The 19,290-nt window shown below is 38.8% G+C and overlaps 1 protein-coding gene across 1 annotated transcript in view; it reads right to left on the minus strand.

Moving 5' to 3' along the window:
- Positions 1-19,290, minus strand: part of GTPBP10 (GTP binding protein 10) — a 91,609-nt gene that overhangs the window by 29,002 nt on the left and 43,317 nt on the right. Inside the window, exon 13 of the mRNA XM_006211852.4 lies at positions 9,946-10,097. The gene's annotated coding sequence lies outside the window, so the exon portion shown is untranslated. The remainder of the gene's footprint in view (positions 1-9,945; positions 10,098-19,290) is intronic.

Below are 19,290 nucleotides of genomic sequence, written 5' to 3' on the forward strand. Positions count from 1 at the left end.
TCAGGATTACTTTAGGAGGCAGGACCAGGGAAACAAAAGTCACATGACTTGTCCACCATTCTCCAAATTCTACTTATTTCTCACAGGTTTTTGTTTTGTTTTGTCAGCTGAAGTTTTTATTTTGGAATAATTTTAGATTTACAGAACAATTGCAAAGATTATACAGGGAGTTCCTCAATACTCCTCACCTGGCTTCCCCATCACTAACATCTCAGATTACCATGGTACCTTTATCAAAACTGAGAAACCAACACTGGTATGTTACTTTTAAGTAAACTCCAGATTTTAGTAAGATTTCATCAGTTTTTACACTAATGTTCTTTCTCTGGTACAAGATCGAGGATATCGAATTGCATTTAGTCATTGTGTCTCCTCTGATCAATGACAGTTTCTCAGTCTTTGTTTTTCACGACCTTGACAGTTTTGAGGAGTACTTGTCAAATATTTTGTAGATTGTCCTTCAGTTTGAGTTTGTCTGATGGTTTCCTAATGATCAGACTGGAGATATGAGTTTGGGGGAAGAATTCTGCAGAGTGAAGTTCCCTCCACATCACATATATATCATTTATACTCATTAGAGAAAGTTAAAGACACAGGGCTGCTGCTAGGGCTAGCTGAAGACAGGACATCTTTGTGTCAACTTACATCTTTGAAAGGACTAATTAGAAAAATGCACACTCTTTCTGGGCAGTCACAGCCAGAAACCTGGTTTAGCAGAACATAAACTGGCTTTCAATCTTTGGTTATACAGAGTCCTTATTAAGCAATTTATAAACAAAAGTGCTTATCTATAAACAATTATAGCCAATCTTCACATTCCTGAAAGGTGGTTATTATAACCCCACTGTAGTGATGAAGAAAGTGACCCAAGAAAATTCAAACAACACATTCAACTTCTCTTGCTAATAATAACAGACTTTGGATTTGAGTCCAAGATACTTACTGTTTTGACCACTAGCACCTCTCCCGTCTCCTGGGAAGTATAACCCACCTTTCCTTTGCAGAACTGTTCCCTCCTCAGCGCTAGACACATGGTACAACTGGTAACTGCCCTCTCCTACACGAACTCCCTGGTCCCAGCCAGGTATCTAAGGCTACACATCTGAATCGAACTGGATTTATCCCAGATTATACTCATTGATCCAGGAAGAAGGACTCTGACCAAGTCAGGTCAATCAGAATCCTCCTCCCATGATTTACAAAGTGGAACTTCAATGGGAGTTTAAATTTTCCAAAATTTAAACAGGATTTTTGTCTTTATGTAGTTGTAAAAATGATGCATATTCAATATAAGAAATGAGTATCTATAAAAAATAAAAATCAAGAAATAGACTCATAGACATAGAATACAAACTTGTGATTGCCAAGGGGGTGAAGGGTGGGAAGGGATAGACGGGATTTCAAAATTGTAGAATAGATAAACAAGATTACACTGTATAGCACAGGGAAATATACACAAGATTTTATGGTAGCTCACAGAGAAAAAGATGTCTCAATGAATATATATATGTTCATGTATGACTGAAAAATTGTGCTCTATACTGGAATTTGACACAACATTGTAAAATGATTATAAATCAAAAAAAATTTTTTAATAATAAATAAATGAATAAAAATCAGCTGAAATTCCACCATCCAGAGAAACTGAGGCTTCGTCTTAAATTATTTCCATGATCTAAATTGGATTTTGCCATCATTCCAGATGACTTCCAACCATGAAATTTTAAATTCCAATATTCTAGTCTCACTAGAATCTTCTTTCTTTTCCCCTCTTGTTTGCATCTTGACATGACTCAGAACTTCATTTTCCTTGACCTTCCCATTGTTTTCCAAATCTGTTTGCCCTTGGTGGCCTCATTCCTTCTCTTTAGCCTGAACTTCATGTCAGTGAATGACCTGATCTGGTTCCATCTCAGAGATTTAGATTAAGCGTTTGTATAACTAACCAGCAATCTTTCTTATAGTCTTTCTTGCCCTTACTGAAGAACCAGTGAGGGCCAGCTGATCTACGTGACACTGTGCTATATGAAGCAATAGGTTTTTTACCTCCTCTCAAGCCAATTCCTGAAGAGGTACTAGCTATTTCCACAACATTCTCAGGACCAGATTCTTTCCTTACTCTCTAAAGGCTTGATTTTTTGTCTATTCATTTTCTATCTCTTCATATCCTTCCACTTGATACATTTTCATAATTTCTATGGCATCATACTCTCTGAGTTCTCTTGGAACATCTCTGGCCATTCTTTTTGAGTTTCCTAACTGGTTCCACTTCCTCTATCAAAGTTTAAAATATTGTTATTCCATAAAGTTCCATCCTTAGTCCTCTTCTCTTCTCCCATGAGGGATCACAGTTTCAAATGCCTAGGGATGCCAGGCATCAACATATATTATACCAGATATCAAAACAATATCTTTCTTTTTCATTGGCATTGCAAAAATAATAAATTAATAAATTTAAAAATAGAACTGAATCAGACAAACTGATTCTAAAGTTTACGCAGAAGGGAAATTTCTTGGTGAACAGCTAAGAAAAAAATGGGTGAGGTGGGTAATAAGATTTTACATATTACTATTTTATACACTATATTCTTATATTTTGTTTATTTGATCTGTTGATTACTGATCTAGGCATGTAAAGTGAGCCTTATGTGTTTTTAAATTTTTTACAATGCTCTTTTTATTTCTATCAGCTTTGGTTGCATCTATTTCAAAACTATGTTGTTAGGTGAATAAAGGTTCTTAGTATGTCATCTTCATGTATTATGCTATATGTCAGTATGGAATATCATTTATTCTTCTACTTAAAGTTTTTTTTAATTTGGATTCTATTTTCTCTAGTGTTAATATTGCAACACTTGCTCTCTTTTTCAGTAGCATTTCCAAGGTATATCATAGTCCATCAATTTATTTTTTGTTCCTTTATTTCCTCTAGTCACACCCTGAAGTCACACCTGTTTCTATTTCTATGTGAGCTGTTACTTTAAAATTTTTGAGAGATATATTTTATACGCCTCTTTCTATCACTGCTTAATCAGGGTCTACATTCTCTACCTATATGAGGATCCTAATATGCTTTTACTTTCTTCCTTTTCTTTCCCATACCATTTCACAGGCAGAAATCATCTGGAATTTTTATTATTAAATAGTTATCAATTATTATTAGATTGTTAATGTATTTAAATTGCTGTTGACTTACAATCAATCATTTAGCATTAACTCTAAGTTTTACTGGTTTCTTTTCTTACTGCTCTTTCTTGAATCCCACATTTCCCTAGTTTATTTTCCCTTCGCTGAATAATATCCATGAGTACTCTTTTCAGAGGGTCTGTGAGCAACAGCAATCACTGAGTAAATATAACACAAGGCATTTAGTACTGGGAATCAGGTATGCAGATGATGGAAGAGACGGAGAAACCTACCAGGGGAAAGACAAGAAACTCCACCTCCTCTCAGAAACCAGCATCCACTAGGCTAGAGGACAGAGAAAGGAGGCAACTACCAGAGCCCAATAAAATAGGTATACTTAGAGTGTGCATGTCAAATATTCTTGGTGTGTTCACCATTGGGAGAAATAAAGAAATGGGAACTTACAGAAGTAAAGAGAAAACCTATCAGCTTTCCCTCATATTCAAATTATTTAGCCCTCAATTCATTTCCTTGAAGAAGTTTGAATTTGAGACATGTTTCACTGAATCAGTTTGTCATTTGGTGGTTCTCTAGCTCAGCACTTGTGGGAAGATTTTCATCTGTTCCTTGAGTTATGTTTTCTTCTAAGGTAGATTATCTGTCCACATGTGATCATATACTCCTTAATTTCACTATTTATTTGGTTGTCTCTGCATTGTTTGTATAGTTATAGATCATCTATTTTCATCTCACTAATGTTTGGATAGCTCTGTTCAGAACTTTTATTTGTGTTGACATAGCATAGGTGACATCTTGACCACTTTATCGTTGTCCGTGAGAATTTTTTTCAGATAAACTACACTTTCACTATATTTTATGTTCTATTCAGTTGGTTGTTCTCAGCATTTGACAAATGGAGAGAACTTGGGTGAGTCTATAACAGACTTTGTTAGAATATCTGGGCTTTACACTCTCTTCAGATGTTCTGTCATTTCCCACTGTCAAGGTTCACTCTAGCTAATTGGAGATGTATCCCACTTCCACAATAAGGGACTTTATGGACTGTAAATCTGCCCCTAAATCCAGTTTGTAGCCCAGGAACCTGTGTTTCCATCAGTGAGACTCACTGTTCAGTTTCTCTCTTTCTCTTATTTCTCCTCTGTAACCATTTCTCTGTTGATCTTCAGAACAGGGTGAAGAACAGGACACTCACTCACTTTGCATCTCTCCAGACCTGGGAGTATTAATGAAAATTCTTGGAATTTAGTGACTCACTAGTTACTTCGAAGTGGTAATGGTGGCATCTGGAGCACTGCCATGCTGTGCTATTCTATTCTGATCCAGAATCTTCTATTTCTTTCCTTGGTTGCCACTTAGTTCTTAGGTTATACCCCTTTGTTGTCTGGTTGCTCCTGGTAAAAGAATTTCTCTACATTTTAGTATTTTTAAAAATTCATTCATTAGATATTGGAAAAGAATATTCTTAACCCAAAGTTCCAAGAGTAAACTATAACTTCTTGGGATATTACTTATTAAGCTCTCAAACGTAAATAAACATCAGACTAAAAGTCCTGAGGATCAAAGCAACCTGCTTTTCAGGAGATCTCATTTGATGTGGAATTGTTCACAAAGTCCTGTGGGTTGCCTGTGGGAAAGGTCTATCACTCAGAACCCAGGCAGGAATGTAGGTGGAGATATCGGTGAAAGGCCTTTCTCAGTCCTGGAAGTAAATAAATTATAATGCCTAAGAAACCATATCCGTATAAAATGGGAAGGTAGAATGGAAGCACAAAGGGGAAATTACTCCAGGCTAGGAAGCAAACACTCAGGGCCCAGGACAGGCTGAGCAGGCTTTCTCTCCCAAAGGGAAGCTGTTTCCTCAGAAACACTGACCTGGGTTGGTCAGCTCCGGAATCAGCTACCTAGAATCAGAAACTTTAGTCTTTAGAAGACAGGACTATATTATCTATGATTCTTTATTTGTTTTTGTTTACTCCCTTTTTATTCTTCCTCTGCATTTAAACAAGTTCTTTTGAAAAACTCCAGTATGACTCAAAGGGAAAGATCTGTTTCTATGTTTGGTTTATGTTTTTAGGCACTTTTTGTGGGGAGAACAGGACTGGGTTGGTACCAGAACATTGTTCCTCTTGAAGTATGGGGATGATTGAGAGGTTAAGAGAGAGAGAAATGCATGGGAAAGATGAAACCATAGGAAACAAGCCTCTTGTTTTTTCGATTCTTTGATTCAGCCTCTCCCAAACCCCACTCTCTCAAAGGAGAGTCTCATTTTAGTGCAAAGCTGAGATCTTTGGGTTTGGTTTTAGGAAGGAAGACTTATTTGCTTACAGATACTAACATTCTTTTAGACTCTGGAAACCAGACAGCAATAATTATTCTGTCTTATAGTCTTCATAAAAATGACAAACTTAGCTTTACAGGGCATGTTTCAAGTAATTCAAATCCTGTCCTTAGTCTATCTATACGATTCCAACTTAGGATATTTAAAAACCTTATTTCCAGGTTCATGAATTTAATTCAGTATGATTTTTAACAAGTATGATTTGTTTCCAAATTTCTTCCGTTGGGGAGGGAACCAAGGGAAATCTCCAAATCAAAGTAATCATTTCTTAATATAAGACCCAAATTAAGCAATTTATTAACTAAGACCTTAAAACACTAAGAAAGACTAGCTATGGCCATTGAATTAGGTCTGATTAGAACAAAACCCAAAACCTTATTCACAGCACAAAGCTTTTGTGTTAGAGGTCATGCAAAAAGTGAGGGTGGGGTGGGGGGTGGGGAACATGTTTTCCACACTCAAAACTGTTTCAATCCACTTTTCACATTTCAGATAAAGCAAATTAATTCGACTACAGCTTAACTGGATTTCACCAAAAACGTTAAGAACCTTTGAAAATGTCTTCCCACCAATACCAAAAGGCAATTTTAGAGATGAACGTCTCAGCCAGCGAGCGTGGCACAACCAGCAGGAAATACAGTTCGGGGGCGTGCGTGGGGCAGGCACCAGCCTTTGGGCTCAGGATGGCTCACCGCTATCCTCATATTTTGGTCCGTGGTTGTTCTCGTGTCTGGAGATTTGGGAAAAACTATTCTCTGAGAAGCTGATAAGCAGCTGGATGAGAAAGGGGGAGAGGAAAACTGGTAGGAGGATCTGGCTCCACGACCGCGGCCAGCACATGGTTCCTCCCACCTGGGCTCCACCAGTCCCCGGCCCGTGGGACCTCGGTGAGGACCAAGGGTCAGGTTGGACCGGTGGACCCGCTCAGGTACTGTGACCTGTCCTAGTCCCAGCCCCTTACGAGGCAGCCTCTTCCGAGCCCTGGACCCCAGCATAATTCGCAGAATTTTAGTACCCTTAACGTTCCAGCCAGAACGCGGAATGTTAGTAATGCAACCCTGGTACGCGCTGGCCCCGCTTCCTGGGGTCCTGACCCCCGTCTGGACTGGATGGAGGTCTTTTCCCCTCTAAAGCGCACAGCTGTTCCTTGCCAGGCCATTGCTTTTGAAGAAAGGCCCGGATTCTAATTTCCACCACTCAATAGCTGTAATGCAGTTCAGCTTCCTGTGCTACTTTTCTCAGATGTAAAGGAACCTACTATCCTCATCACCCCATGGGGGTTATTATACCATTAATAAGTGGTGAGGTCCTGAAACTCAGCTGTCAATCTTTGACAACCAATGGGGACTTGACCCATAGGGAGGTATGGAGACGGTTAACAGAGCAGAGCATCATTAGGGGCAAAATAGAGGGGTAGCCAGCAAGGGTGCTGCTTAACATCCACAACCAGAAAGGGACAAGAATGTAAAAGCAAGCAGCTAAGAGCAATGGCCCTAATAAAAAGTCATAATTCCTTGCTCAGTTCCCAAATTTGAGCCAGTTTTTAGATCCAGAACCCATTGACTCAAGAAGTGTCCATGTTCTAGAAAGGACTCCACAGCACTGCATTAAAAATATGCTGTAATGATTTTCCCAGTCCTTCCCCGAAGGGACTTCAACCATCTCCTAGAGTGACTGCACACTGGGAAAAGAATATCTGGCATTTCGAGGGCTTTCGGACATAGAGCTCAAGTTGGCATTGATTCACAGAGACCCAAATCGTCACCTTGTCTAATCCTGTCTTGGCATCTGCTTCTCAGAGGACTCCGCCTCATAAGGGAACAAACAGCCAGCTTTAGAATAGGGTCATTACAGAAGAAGAAACAGATTCCTGCTGATCCATCTGGACACTGGATCAGATAGTTCCTGGAGTCAAATTGTTCTATGGTCTAGTCTATAATACCTCTTTTGCTTAAGCCAGTTTGAGGTACATTTTCTGTCTCTTGAGCATTCTTCAACAGCAATATATCAAGATTCCTTATAGGAAGGAAAAATGAGGATAACAGATTTGTGATACTTGTTGTTAAACCAGGTCCCTGTGCTCTCCTGGGAGTTTATCTGAGTATCTGCAATGAGGAAGGGGAATATGTAAGTCTACAAATCCTACGTATAAAGCCCCTTTTGTTCATAAATCAAGCTTGCCCTCTTGCTCTTTCTATCTGCATACACATTTCCATATATGTATATGGAAATACACAAAATAAATGAAAATTATCTATCCAAATAAAAGATAAAGTTTTTTTTTAAATGTTGTCTCAAATTAAGAACAGACTATTGTTATTATTGCCTGTTATTAAGAGACTCTTAGTTTCCAGAGCAGAACAGTAGAGGAGGTCAGAATACTGTCTCCCTCAGAGCATCATTCTGCTGTGCCTACTCATGTCTCCTCTGGCCCAGAGGTGTACCTTGCCAGCTCTGAGTCCCTGGATCTGTTCAGATAATAGCAACATCCTACTTCAGGCAGAGGGTTGAGAAAATGGTATTACCACCCATGATGCCTGAAACCCTTGGACTGACCTCAGTCTCTTGGTACTTCAAGAGTTAGGTTTCACTGCCTCATCATAAGTATCGTCTTGCCAGCGAGGTAGCCTCAACTCTGGCTGACTTGGAAATAGCTGTATACACTCCGATGTAACAACTGCCATGTATTCATCATCATCCCAAACCACTCAGAGTTGATGACCCTGTTTACTACTTCGCAGAGAAAATGGAACCATCAGAAGGAGATTTACCTAGACTCCACCTTCACACTTAACCCCAGCACTCACATTCTCTGCCTTCTTGCCTGTAACTATAGAGGAATTATTCATGCTCCCATTCAAAGCCAAACCTGCCCCAAGGGCAACAGATCTGACCTCCAAGTCTCTTCAACAGCATTGCTCCAGCAACTCTCCCCTCTCCTACTCCTCTATCCACAATGTTCTTCTGCAGTTTTTGTTTTTCAGTCTGTTGGATCATTCTCAATAGTTTATCAACATGCTGTTATTGACCCTGTCGTTAAAAACTACATACAAGCTTTGTCCTAACCCCACGTTCTTAACTAGCTATCAGCTCATTGTTCCCCTTGGCAGAAAATTTCTCAGGAGTAGTCAGTACTCACTGACTTCAATTATCAACGAGTTGTCTCTCAAAGTCTCTCTAATCAGACTTCCCAGCCACCACTCCACCAGTCTCTTGTCAAGGATACTAATGATCTCCATGTGCTAAATCAAATAATCAAATCTCAGCCTTTATTTTCCTTGACTTACTACCAACATTTGCTACTGTTGATCACACCATCTTCCTTGATACCCTTTGTCGCTTGGCTTCCAGGTAACCATCCTCTCTTGAGGATGCTGTTCCTGCTTAGTCTTTTTCTTTTAAGATGCTACTTTTCTCCAATACCTGTTAATATTGGAGTGGTCCAGACTGAATCCTTGGTTTTCTTTTCTAAGTACATTTATTCTCTTGATAATCTTATCCAGAGACGTGGCTTTAACTATCATCTATGTGCTGTTGGCTCCTAAGGTTCTATCTCCATCTTGCTTCTCTCCTAAACTCTTGGCAAGTATATCAAAATGCCTGTTCAATATCTTCAAACAATGGCAAACAAACATCTTATCTCTACATATTCAGAACTTAAGATCTTCCATCCATTTTCTTATCTTTCTAGTTTTTCAGTCCCCAAATCTTAGAATGATTCTTGACTCCTTTTATCCTCTGAGACGTCACACTCAATTCATTAGCAAATCACCTCTACCTTCAAGTTAACAAATTTTGACCTCCTCTTCTGTTACTCTATGCTCTCATGCTTGCCCTGTCCTACTCTCACAGCCTTGTTAACACAGCAGCTAGTGACTCTGTGACAATGAAAGTCAGACCAAGTAGCACCTCTATTTGGAAACTTCCATCTCACTCAGAATAATACCCAAGCTCCTTAGAAAAAGCTGACACCTATGTGATCTGACACTTCCTACCTTGCCTCTCTGGCATCATCCACTATTACTTTGCTGTTTCTCAAATATACCAGGCATGTTGTCACCTCAGAGGCTTTGCAGAGGCTGTTTCCTCTTCCTAGAGCATGCTTCCTTCAGACAGCCCCTTGGTTACTCCTTCAGGTCTTTGCTTAAATGGCATCTTCTCAATTAGACATAACGTGAGCCACCTCAGAGAATATTTGCCCCCTCATATTAGCACTCCCAATTCCCTTAGCATATCTGTTGATCCCAGGCATTGTATTACCTTCTAAAATACTGTAAATTTTACTTGTTATGTTATTGCTTTTTCCCTTTCTCTCATCCACTAGAATATAAGCTCCACAGAGTAGGGATTTTTGTGTCTTTTGCTTACTGATATAATTCAAGCATTAGTACAGTGCCTAGCACATTTAGGTGCTCATTCATTTTTTTTAATTGAATCTATACCCCCGAAACATTCATTACCTTAGTTCTGGTCTTGTACTCCAATTTTTTCCAGAAATCTCTACTGGAATGTCCTTCAGATGCCTCAAACTCAGTCTCAGTCTTCCCCATCCAATTTGTTCTTCCTCCTGTTTTTCTAATTTGATTTATATCACCAATATCCAACCAGTCACCTAAGAGAGAAGCCTCAGAGTCATTCCTCATTTTAAGTTTTAGAAAAAAATTCCTAGCCCTCTCCTAATGCTAACAATCATCTGATATTAATTATGGTCATTTAGCCACACACACAAACATGTTTTTCATTGCTTCAGTTACTTGTCCGAGTCTCTCACAGATCACTGTCCACTAGTTAGTGAAATAAGTCTGTTTGGGCTGCCTTAACTAAGTACCAGACTGGTAGCTTAAATAGCAAAGTTTATTTCTTACAGTTCTAGAGCTGGAAGTCCAAGGTCAAGGTGCCAGGAGGGTTGGTTTCCTTCATGGCTTGTAGACAGCCACCTTCCCATCATGTCCTCATGTGGCCTTTCCTCTGTGTGTGCACACTCTTGGTGTCTCCTCCTCTTCCCATAAGGACACCAGTCCTGTTGGAGTAGGGCCCCACTCTTACCACCTCATTTAACCTAAATTACCCCCTCAAAGGTCCTTTCTCCAAAGACAGTCACATTGGAAGTTAGGGCTTCAACATATAAATTTGGGATTGGGGTGCACATTCAGTCCCTAACAGTCAGGCACAGTACTTTTTCCTCATCATGAGATTCACTCTTTGTCCTTCAGAATTATTCCTATCAAAAAAAATTCATTCCTTGTGCACATGAAAATTTTTTGTTGTTTTCTCCCTGCTTTGCTTTTTTTCCAGATTATCTTTATTTTTGCCTTTATCAAAAGCAAATGTGTGCCTATTAAAATAGGTTTCTTCAATACTTTCACTGGTCTTGTGTTTATCACGTGGAGAGAGTTAGCATTTGTAAAACATTTTAAAAATAGAAAAAAAAAACAGTTCTTTTAGGTTTTGATCACCAACTTCAATGTGTGTGTCGGTGAGCAATGGGGGTTGTTACTGGGAGAGGGGAGAATTCCCCACACAGTAACAAATAATACTCTGGACAAAGCTGAGTGTCCTACAATTCAACTCAATTCTGCCACTGTCTACATGAAGATAGCAGTAGATTCTACAAGTTACGGATTTAGTCCTACAAGACTGCACTCCCCCCAACACACTTCAGACACCAGTGGAAAGTCCACCTTATCTTCTGTGCTTCTGATCAACGGGCTATAAATTAGAGGGTCCCACAACCTCCTCCTCAGGTTCAATTAATTTGCTAGAGTGGCTCACAGAACTCAGAGAAACATTTCACTTACAAGATCACCAGTTTATTACAAAAGAAGGTAACTCAGGAGCAGCCGGAAAGAAGAGATGCTTAGGGAAAGGGCAAGGAGCTTCCATGTGCTCTCCAGGTACACTACTCTCCCCACATTTCCTCATGTTCACCAACTGGGAAGCTCTTCAAACCCAGTCCTATTGGGTTTTTATGGAGATAATAATGAACTACATAGGCCTGCTTGATCAAATCACTGTCCACTGGCAACTGACTTAACCTCCTGCCTCTCTGTCTTGTGGTGTGGGGGGAAGAGGGGATGACAAGCAACCAGTTCCCATCCTGAAGTGGGGGTCCAAAAGTCACCTCATTAACATAACAAAAGACACCTTTATCAACCTCCTCACTTAGGAAATTCCAAAAGTTTTATATATTTATTTATTGAAGTATAGCTGATTTATAATATTATATTAGTTTAAAGTGTACAGCATAGTAATTCAGTATTTTTATAGATTATATTCCATTAAAGGTAGTACAAAATAATGGCTATAGGAAATTCCAGAGGTTTTAGGAGCTCTGTGCGAGAAATGGGATGAAACCAAATATATATTTCTTACTGTAAATCACAATATCACAGTAGCCAGCAGACTCAAGAACAATACACAGCCCTAACTGACTGACAGGACTGTTAATGCCATCTATTGGTGACAACAGAAATGACATGTTTTTAGTCTGGATAATAGCTTTGCTCAGATCTATCAAAATGTATATGTTGAACATTTGAAGGTAAAGGAATCTCTGTATTACCTTTCTTGACCTTCTGTATTTCTGTGTCAGTCAAGTGCCCAGGAGGGCTAATTGAAGATAATTCAGTGAAGGAATAACAAAAACAAATAAAGGATGGTGGACATTCTGGGACATCAAAGGGAAACAATTACCAGCCCTGGAGCTGAAGGGGCAAAGTGGGAACAGAGAGGCTGAAATCCAGAGAGAACTGAGGAGGGGTTTCCTGACAGGAGCTGTGGCCATAACGTAGAGGAAATATAGTTTGGCTGAGTGAGTAGGGGGAATAAATACCCTGGTCTCTCTTTTCTCCTTCTAGCCTCCCAAAGCCGGAGGGGCAAAGAAACGCAGGTAATGCAATCTGTAGAGGTCAGGGCAGGGCAGAGAAAGGCAGAGAATGGATTTGGAGGGTTAACTGGTGAATAACCAGCATACCTTTCCTTCACAAAATAAATAGCCCTGTCCTCCAATACACATTTACACACAAATATGTATTTGTATATTAAACCACCTGGAATTATGCATACTCATTTTATGTGTTTGGCTCCTTATACTAAACCAAGTTTGAGTTCTTACATGTCTCATTCATGGTGTTAAGTATTCCAGCACCCATTGTAGGAGGAACTCATAAATAAATATTTAGTGAATAAATGGGTGAATATTCATTATCTATCCCCATGGCTTAAAATTTTGCCTGAGGAAAAAAGGACAAATGTACCCTATTTTATGTTATGTCTTAATGCCCAGTGAATTCTGTCTGGCTCCTAGGTACAATAAAGACATCAATAAAGCAAACAGGATAATTTTTTCTGATTGCCAGCTATAAGTGTATGTGAGAAACAAAATCAAACAGCAGATTCTAAGAGAGTTTTCACTGCGATTTGGCTTTTAAAAATTAAATTTGCAATATTAAAAAAAATAAGACTAACTCACTTGTCTTTGCTTTTGACTTTCAAAGTCTACACTTTTAGTGGAAGTGAATTGAATTATCTTCAAAAGAAGCACTCAAGTCTACATTTGAAGCACTCAAATGTAGTCTAACAGCTGAACTTTAATAACTAAACAGACTGTTGAAGGCAAGCAGATGAAACATCCTCAGGATACTACAGCTTAATTAGTAAGTACTGTTAAAGCCAAGGTCCATGCCTCTTTCCTCCAAACACACAGAGAAATTACATTTATGGTGACTGATATTTTTTTGTTCTGGCCATAGTACCTGTCAGCCTCTAGCTGTCGAAGTTGTCTGATACGACATTTGAGACAAACATGCAAGTGTACTCATCACTAATTACTATAGTTGGCATAATGACCAGGTTGCATCAATTTTTCAATACTGCAGTAATAGAGCAGATAGTTCTCCAAATGTCACTTTCTTTTTATATGCCCAGCTGGGGGAAAGAGAGCATGGTGGGGAGTGTTTTCTTGGTATTCTGTTGTTAGAAAATAGAAAAAGGAATGTTTATAATCTATTAGACATTTTTGAGGTCATATGTAACATGAAAAGGACGTTTCAATGGAAAATGTACATTCTGGTTGGTCACTGTTGTTAAGTGCATTGTTCAGCAAATGTTCCGCTATATTGAGTTTCAGGCATGAGTTGAATTATGTTATGGTGAAATTTGTGATTAAGGTGAGCTAACTCAAAATGACAAGCCAAGGGCTTTTAAAACCCACATTTCAATGAAATCTGGCAGCACAAGAACAGCTGCTTTAAGTCTGCTCCTCTAATATTTCAAACGAAGAATAGCAATGGATTTCTGATACCATATGTGCCAACTGCAGAAATTCAAGAACAGCCTGAGAGACCCTGGGTGAAAGGTCACACTCCGCTTTATACAGATGGCACGTTCAATTATTAAAGAGCAATTTTAATCATTTAATCATTTCAGGCTCTGAAATGAAAGGTCTTCTCGGATATCTCAAAGCTTGTTGCAACCTAAACTCTGCTGTCAAACTTCTATGGAGCCAGTAAGTAGCACGTTTGATTTCATATCCTAACTTCATTTACATTCTCATGTGAGTTGAATTTATTTTGCAGACTCTAATAGGCATGTCTTGAAAAAAAAACCTGAAGGTCATGTCTTTGGCAGAGAATTTACCTACCCATAGCAAGAAAATTAAATCTAAATCCTTGCTTCAGACTTAAATCTGGCTCAAATTCCTCAGGAAGATGACTGAAGGGCCCCTACTTTCAGCAGAATTATTTACAGTTCTGCTGGAAATTTTTGCATCTAGCCTCAAGAAATTTTTCAGAAAAGTTTCCTTAGCTTCTGTTCATTAAGAAGAATGAACAACCCCAGCAAAGTGTCTGGTGTGCACCATTCAGTAATTGTTAGGCCCTCCTCTCATCCTCTCATCCTCTCATCCAATGCATGCATGCACACATTCACACGCATACACTGGAATTCAAGGTTATATGATTTGGGGAGAACCACAGAATAAAATCAAGGATAATTCCACCAATCTATAAAAGCAAAGTCAAATGCAAATCTTAGAATTAGTATGTCCACTACATGAGGAAAATGATACTATTACTGAACCAATAATAATAGCAAAAATTTATTGATAACTTTATTATGGGTAAGGCACTGTTCTAAGCTCTTTACATGTTAATATTCATAACAGTTTGATGGAAAGGTGTTATAATTGTCTCTATTTTACATATGAGGAAACAGGCAGAGAAGTTAAGATACCTACAAGGTCATATAGCTGGTAAGTGGTGGAGCCAGGATGCCAAACCAGGTCACTGAAATTTCAAAACCCATGATTGTGTCAATACTCTCTAGCTAAAGACCACCAGGAACATACCTCTAGTTGAACAAGTTGCTTTCATTTCTTATTACAGAGAGGGAGAATGCACAGCATGGGGAAACATAGAGTATCTCAGTGAGAGGGTGTTTGAAAGAACTTATTAAAGGATTTGGTCTTAGGTGACTTGGGGACGGGCTTAAGGAAGCAGGATTTTTCTCTGGAATGGATGCTATCAGGAAATAGGGGTAATTCTGTGATTGGGTGTCTTAATAAATATTATGTAGAAGGAGGGAAGATTGACAGTTATAAGTGGTAAAGCAGCAATAGTCAGTCATATTAGCCAAGATAGGAGCATAGAGGGTCACCCCGAAAGTAGATAGAAGAGTCTGGATTAGAAATCAGGCAGTCCATTCTCCACATTTACCTACTCTACAGGGAAAGACAACAGGAGCATCAGCAGAAGCAAAATGAGGTTAATGGGAGAGAAGTTTTAGGAAGAACCTTGGCTATGGTGTCAAGCCAAGGTGTCAAAGTGGAACACTGGCACCAGAGAAGTCTCCTGGGGGAGCTAACTGCCCTAAAAAAAAAGTCTGAAGTTTTACTTGTTTTGTTTTTTAAACTCCATTCAGGGGAACTTTTTGCTTTCCTGGAAACCTTCAGGTCAATCTACCGATAAGTACCCACTGAACAGACTCTTCTCAGTCTTGGAAGGCTCAGCCCCATTATTCACATGTGTGATAAAGCTACTTTCTCCAGGACTAAGGTCTCTGCTGACAGCCTGGTGTCCCCAGTGGACTTGATGGAGGCTCTGCTCCTAGCATCCTCAAGCCCATTTTCCAGAGGAGTCATCTGCTTCTAGGGTCCTAGACGCCTTTGGTGCTATTGCCAGGAGGTTCTGCCAGGAGACTGCTATATTAAGCTTTCATAAAAAGCACACTAAGGAAGAACGAGATGAATATCCATTGTGTCCTCCTGTACAGCTGATTCTCCTCCTTTCTTGGGTAAGAAGACCCTGATTTCCCTTGGGAACTTCCCCAACACATACAGTCCTCGAAGGACCTGGAAATGAAGGTGCCCTTCCTGCCACCCTCCTTTGGCCACCAACACACATATCACCCTGCATGAGCCTGGCAAATCAGTCTCTCTCCTCCGGGAGTCTGGATCTTGAGTGAAGTGACACAGATAGGAATATGTGTAGAGCTGACACGTGGCAGTTCTTTGCAGAGACAGCCCATTCGTTCCTGCGACCCAGATCCCCAGAGCTGCCTTCATCCTTTTCCTTCCTGAGACCTAGTTGTTCAACATATCCTTTGACTCTCTGAGTTACCTAGAACATTTCCAATAACTTGTTTGTTAGTCAGTTCCTATTGTGTGCATCCGAAGAATCCTAATTGACACATAGAGTTTACCTGATAATGTTTTCTACTGAGCAGAGTTTGGGGGATGAACATTGTCCTTTAACAACGTTATTTTAAAATAATAAGAAAGGACACACAGTTAAAGCTCTGGATTCCAATTCACATGGAAATGAGACTACGTTCTCCCAGGAGACTCTTGCTTTATTAAGACTACTGGTATTTCGCCCAGCATTGATTAAGTGGTCAGAATAAATGGCCACAAAGTTAAGGGTCTTTGACCTTGATTTTCATTATGTGACTCTTTACTTTTCTTCTTAATGGGAACAAATGATTTTGAATTCACAGCTTTTCTCCAACTTGTTTGTACTGACAAACAAAAAGAGAACAAATTTGTTTCATTTTGTTCACAGAGAAATGTGATTAGTAGCTTCATAAATTTTAAGACTATTTCCCCAAAAATTCTACTGTTCTATAAAATCATAGATATTAAGTAGGATACTATGTTCTTCTTGAAATAAAAGTCAAACATTTGCTTCCAATTCTTTCGCCTTGTGGTGTTTCATTTGAAGTCACACTAAGGAATAAAGTCTTAGGGGAACAGAGCAATAAAAGAATATGGTAATAACTATACTTCTAGAAAAACATTTGGGACGGGGACTAGAAGGCACTTCCTGATTATCTGCATTGGAACATATGCTTGTAGATACTGGAGACTGATTTTATTTTAGAAGTCAGATATCCTAGGAGCTTTTTATTCTGTGACAGCAGGTCACACTGAGAAATATGATCATTCTAAAAATGCTTGCCTGTTCTTATTTTCAGATGATTGACCACATGGAAAATCTAAGAGCTATTAGCACTAATAACTTAGTTCAAAAGTTTTCTTGATTCCAAATCAATAATGGTCTCATATACTAGTCAGAACCAACTGGAAAATGCAATTGAAATGAAGGTCCCATCCATATCATAAAAGCTAAAGGTATAAAATCTATTAGTATTAAATATCAACATAATTCCCCAAACAACATTGAATGTAAAAAACAAATTGCAAAATGGTAGATACAACATATTTATATGTGCTAATTTTATCTTCTTATATAAATTTAAAAAATCTTACATGAAAAATTTAAGTGCTAAAATACTATATACACATTTAAGGATTAATATAAAAAATTTAGGTTGCCAGTTACCTCTGGGCAGTATAAGAAAAGAGTGGGATTAGGAAACACTCACTGAGTCTTTATTACTTTAGAAATAAATCAGAAGGAAACATACAGTAAAATGGTAAGGTGTGTTGTAGCTGGGTGGTGAATATCATTTTAATTTTCTTCATGGGCTCATCATCATTTTCTATTACTTTATATTTCATAATAAAATGTTTTAAAATGCCACTGTAATTGCGAGGAATAGGACAAAAATATTTCTTGTTGTTCTCTTATGCAAAGTGGAGAGTCTGAGAATGAATTAAAAATCAGCTTGAATATGTGAATGGTTTTGTTTTTCTTGGGAACTTCACCAGCAGTTTAGCCAAAGATGAAGCACACAAGTTCGAACCTGTATGACCAAGAGTTGATGCTCTTCAGACGAATAACATTCTACAATTCCCCCTATGGAGAAAATTATTCCTTCAGCTTTTATAAAACAGAAGTGTTTATAGTGGCCCTAGACTAGGGAGGAAAATGTGCTGAGTCTTGGTGCCAATTATTTCACCACTATTTGGTGACCTTGGAGAAGTTACTTTCTCTTGTTCTCAGTTTCTTCATTTGTAAAGTGGTGGGTGTTCCCTGTTTCCCCTTCTCACAGTCTTTTTGTGCACAGTAAATGAAGTAATATAAATGTGAGACTGTTCACTGTTGTAGAAATGTTACAGGATTCTGTGTTCATAGTTGTCACTGATTTTTCAGATTGAATTTTATGAAAAGCCAAATGTAGTTAAGATGTTGAGTGAGTGCAAAGACAACTACTTTTAGGAGAAAAAGAGTGAACTCTGCCTAATAGCAATAGCTTGATATCAGAAGAATAATAATGTGCAAGTAGGATTTAATCCCAAGGATTCTCTTTAGAAGAAAGTGTACAGATGTTATTTTAGTGCTTTTTTTCCTCAGTTACTGGAAGACTTTCTTGGAAGAATTTCATCCCTCTTTTATCAGACTGAGATGTTTGGTAAAAATTAAGATGCTTTAGGTTATTTTTGTTAGGATAAGGGCTATCCTCTGAGATTTACTGGGAAAGAGAATGTCAACTATTTTTGAATTTTTATCCACAGATATAAAGGCAGTGGTTAAAAGCACAAACTCAGTAGTTTCACTGTCTGGGTTTGAATCAGACTTTGCCACTTGTAATTGATGCCAATTTCTTTAACCTCTCTTTACCTCATTTTTTTCCTGAGTAAAACAGGGATGATAATGGTACCTAACTTAAGGTTACTGGGGTTTTAGAGAAAGCAATCATATCTCTCCCCAGGGGTGGACCTAAGTTTTGTGGGGTCTGAAGCTTATATTTTTGAGGGCTCTCTTTATAAGAAAGAACATAAAATTATAAATACAAAGTTACAAGCCGTGGAAGGAGCTCTGAAGCTTAACCTTTATCTACCTCTACCCTTCTCCACTCTCCAAGCCAGGAACCAAATGAGAAGATAGACACAGTTGGAGATCAAAATACACCCAAAGAATCCCTTATCTACAATTCAAAATCCAAAAAAAGTCCTAAAACCCAAAAGTGTTTTTATAACTCATTTGGCAGCAAATTCCAGCATCACCTGCAACTCATTTGACAGTAAATCTGATCTGACTTAATGTGATAAAGTCTTAACTTACCAATTCTGTGTGAATATTCATACCTTGTATTGCAGAAGTAACAAGGTGTTTGATGATGAGGAGTTGTCCTAAAACCCCTAAATGAACTATATAACCTTTCTAAAATCCAAAAATTTCTGAAATTTGAAACCCACCTCATCCCAGGGATTTCAGATTAGAGATTGTGTACAGTGTCAAGTTGATTATGGATAAAGCTGAACTGAGGAACACATCAGAGTCCCAGGAGTACAGGGGCAGAGCTCTCCAGTCTGTACAGAGGGCAGAGAACTCCATGGGCTGGAGAGCAGGCCTCCCTGGGGAAGGAGCTGCAGCTGCTTTTCCTTCTCCCAAACTCATCCGGAG

This window comes from Vicugna pacos, chromosome 7 (genome assembly GCF_048564905.1).
Source record: "Vicugna pacos chromosome 7, VicPac4, whole genome shotgun sequence".
Lineage (NCBI taxonomy): Eukaryota > Metazoa > Chordata > Mammalia > Artiodactyla > Camelidae > Vicugna > Vicugna pacos.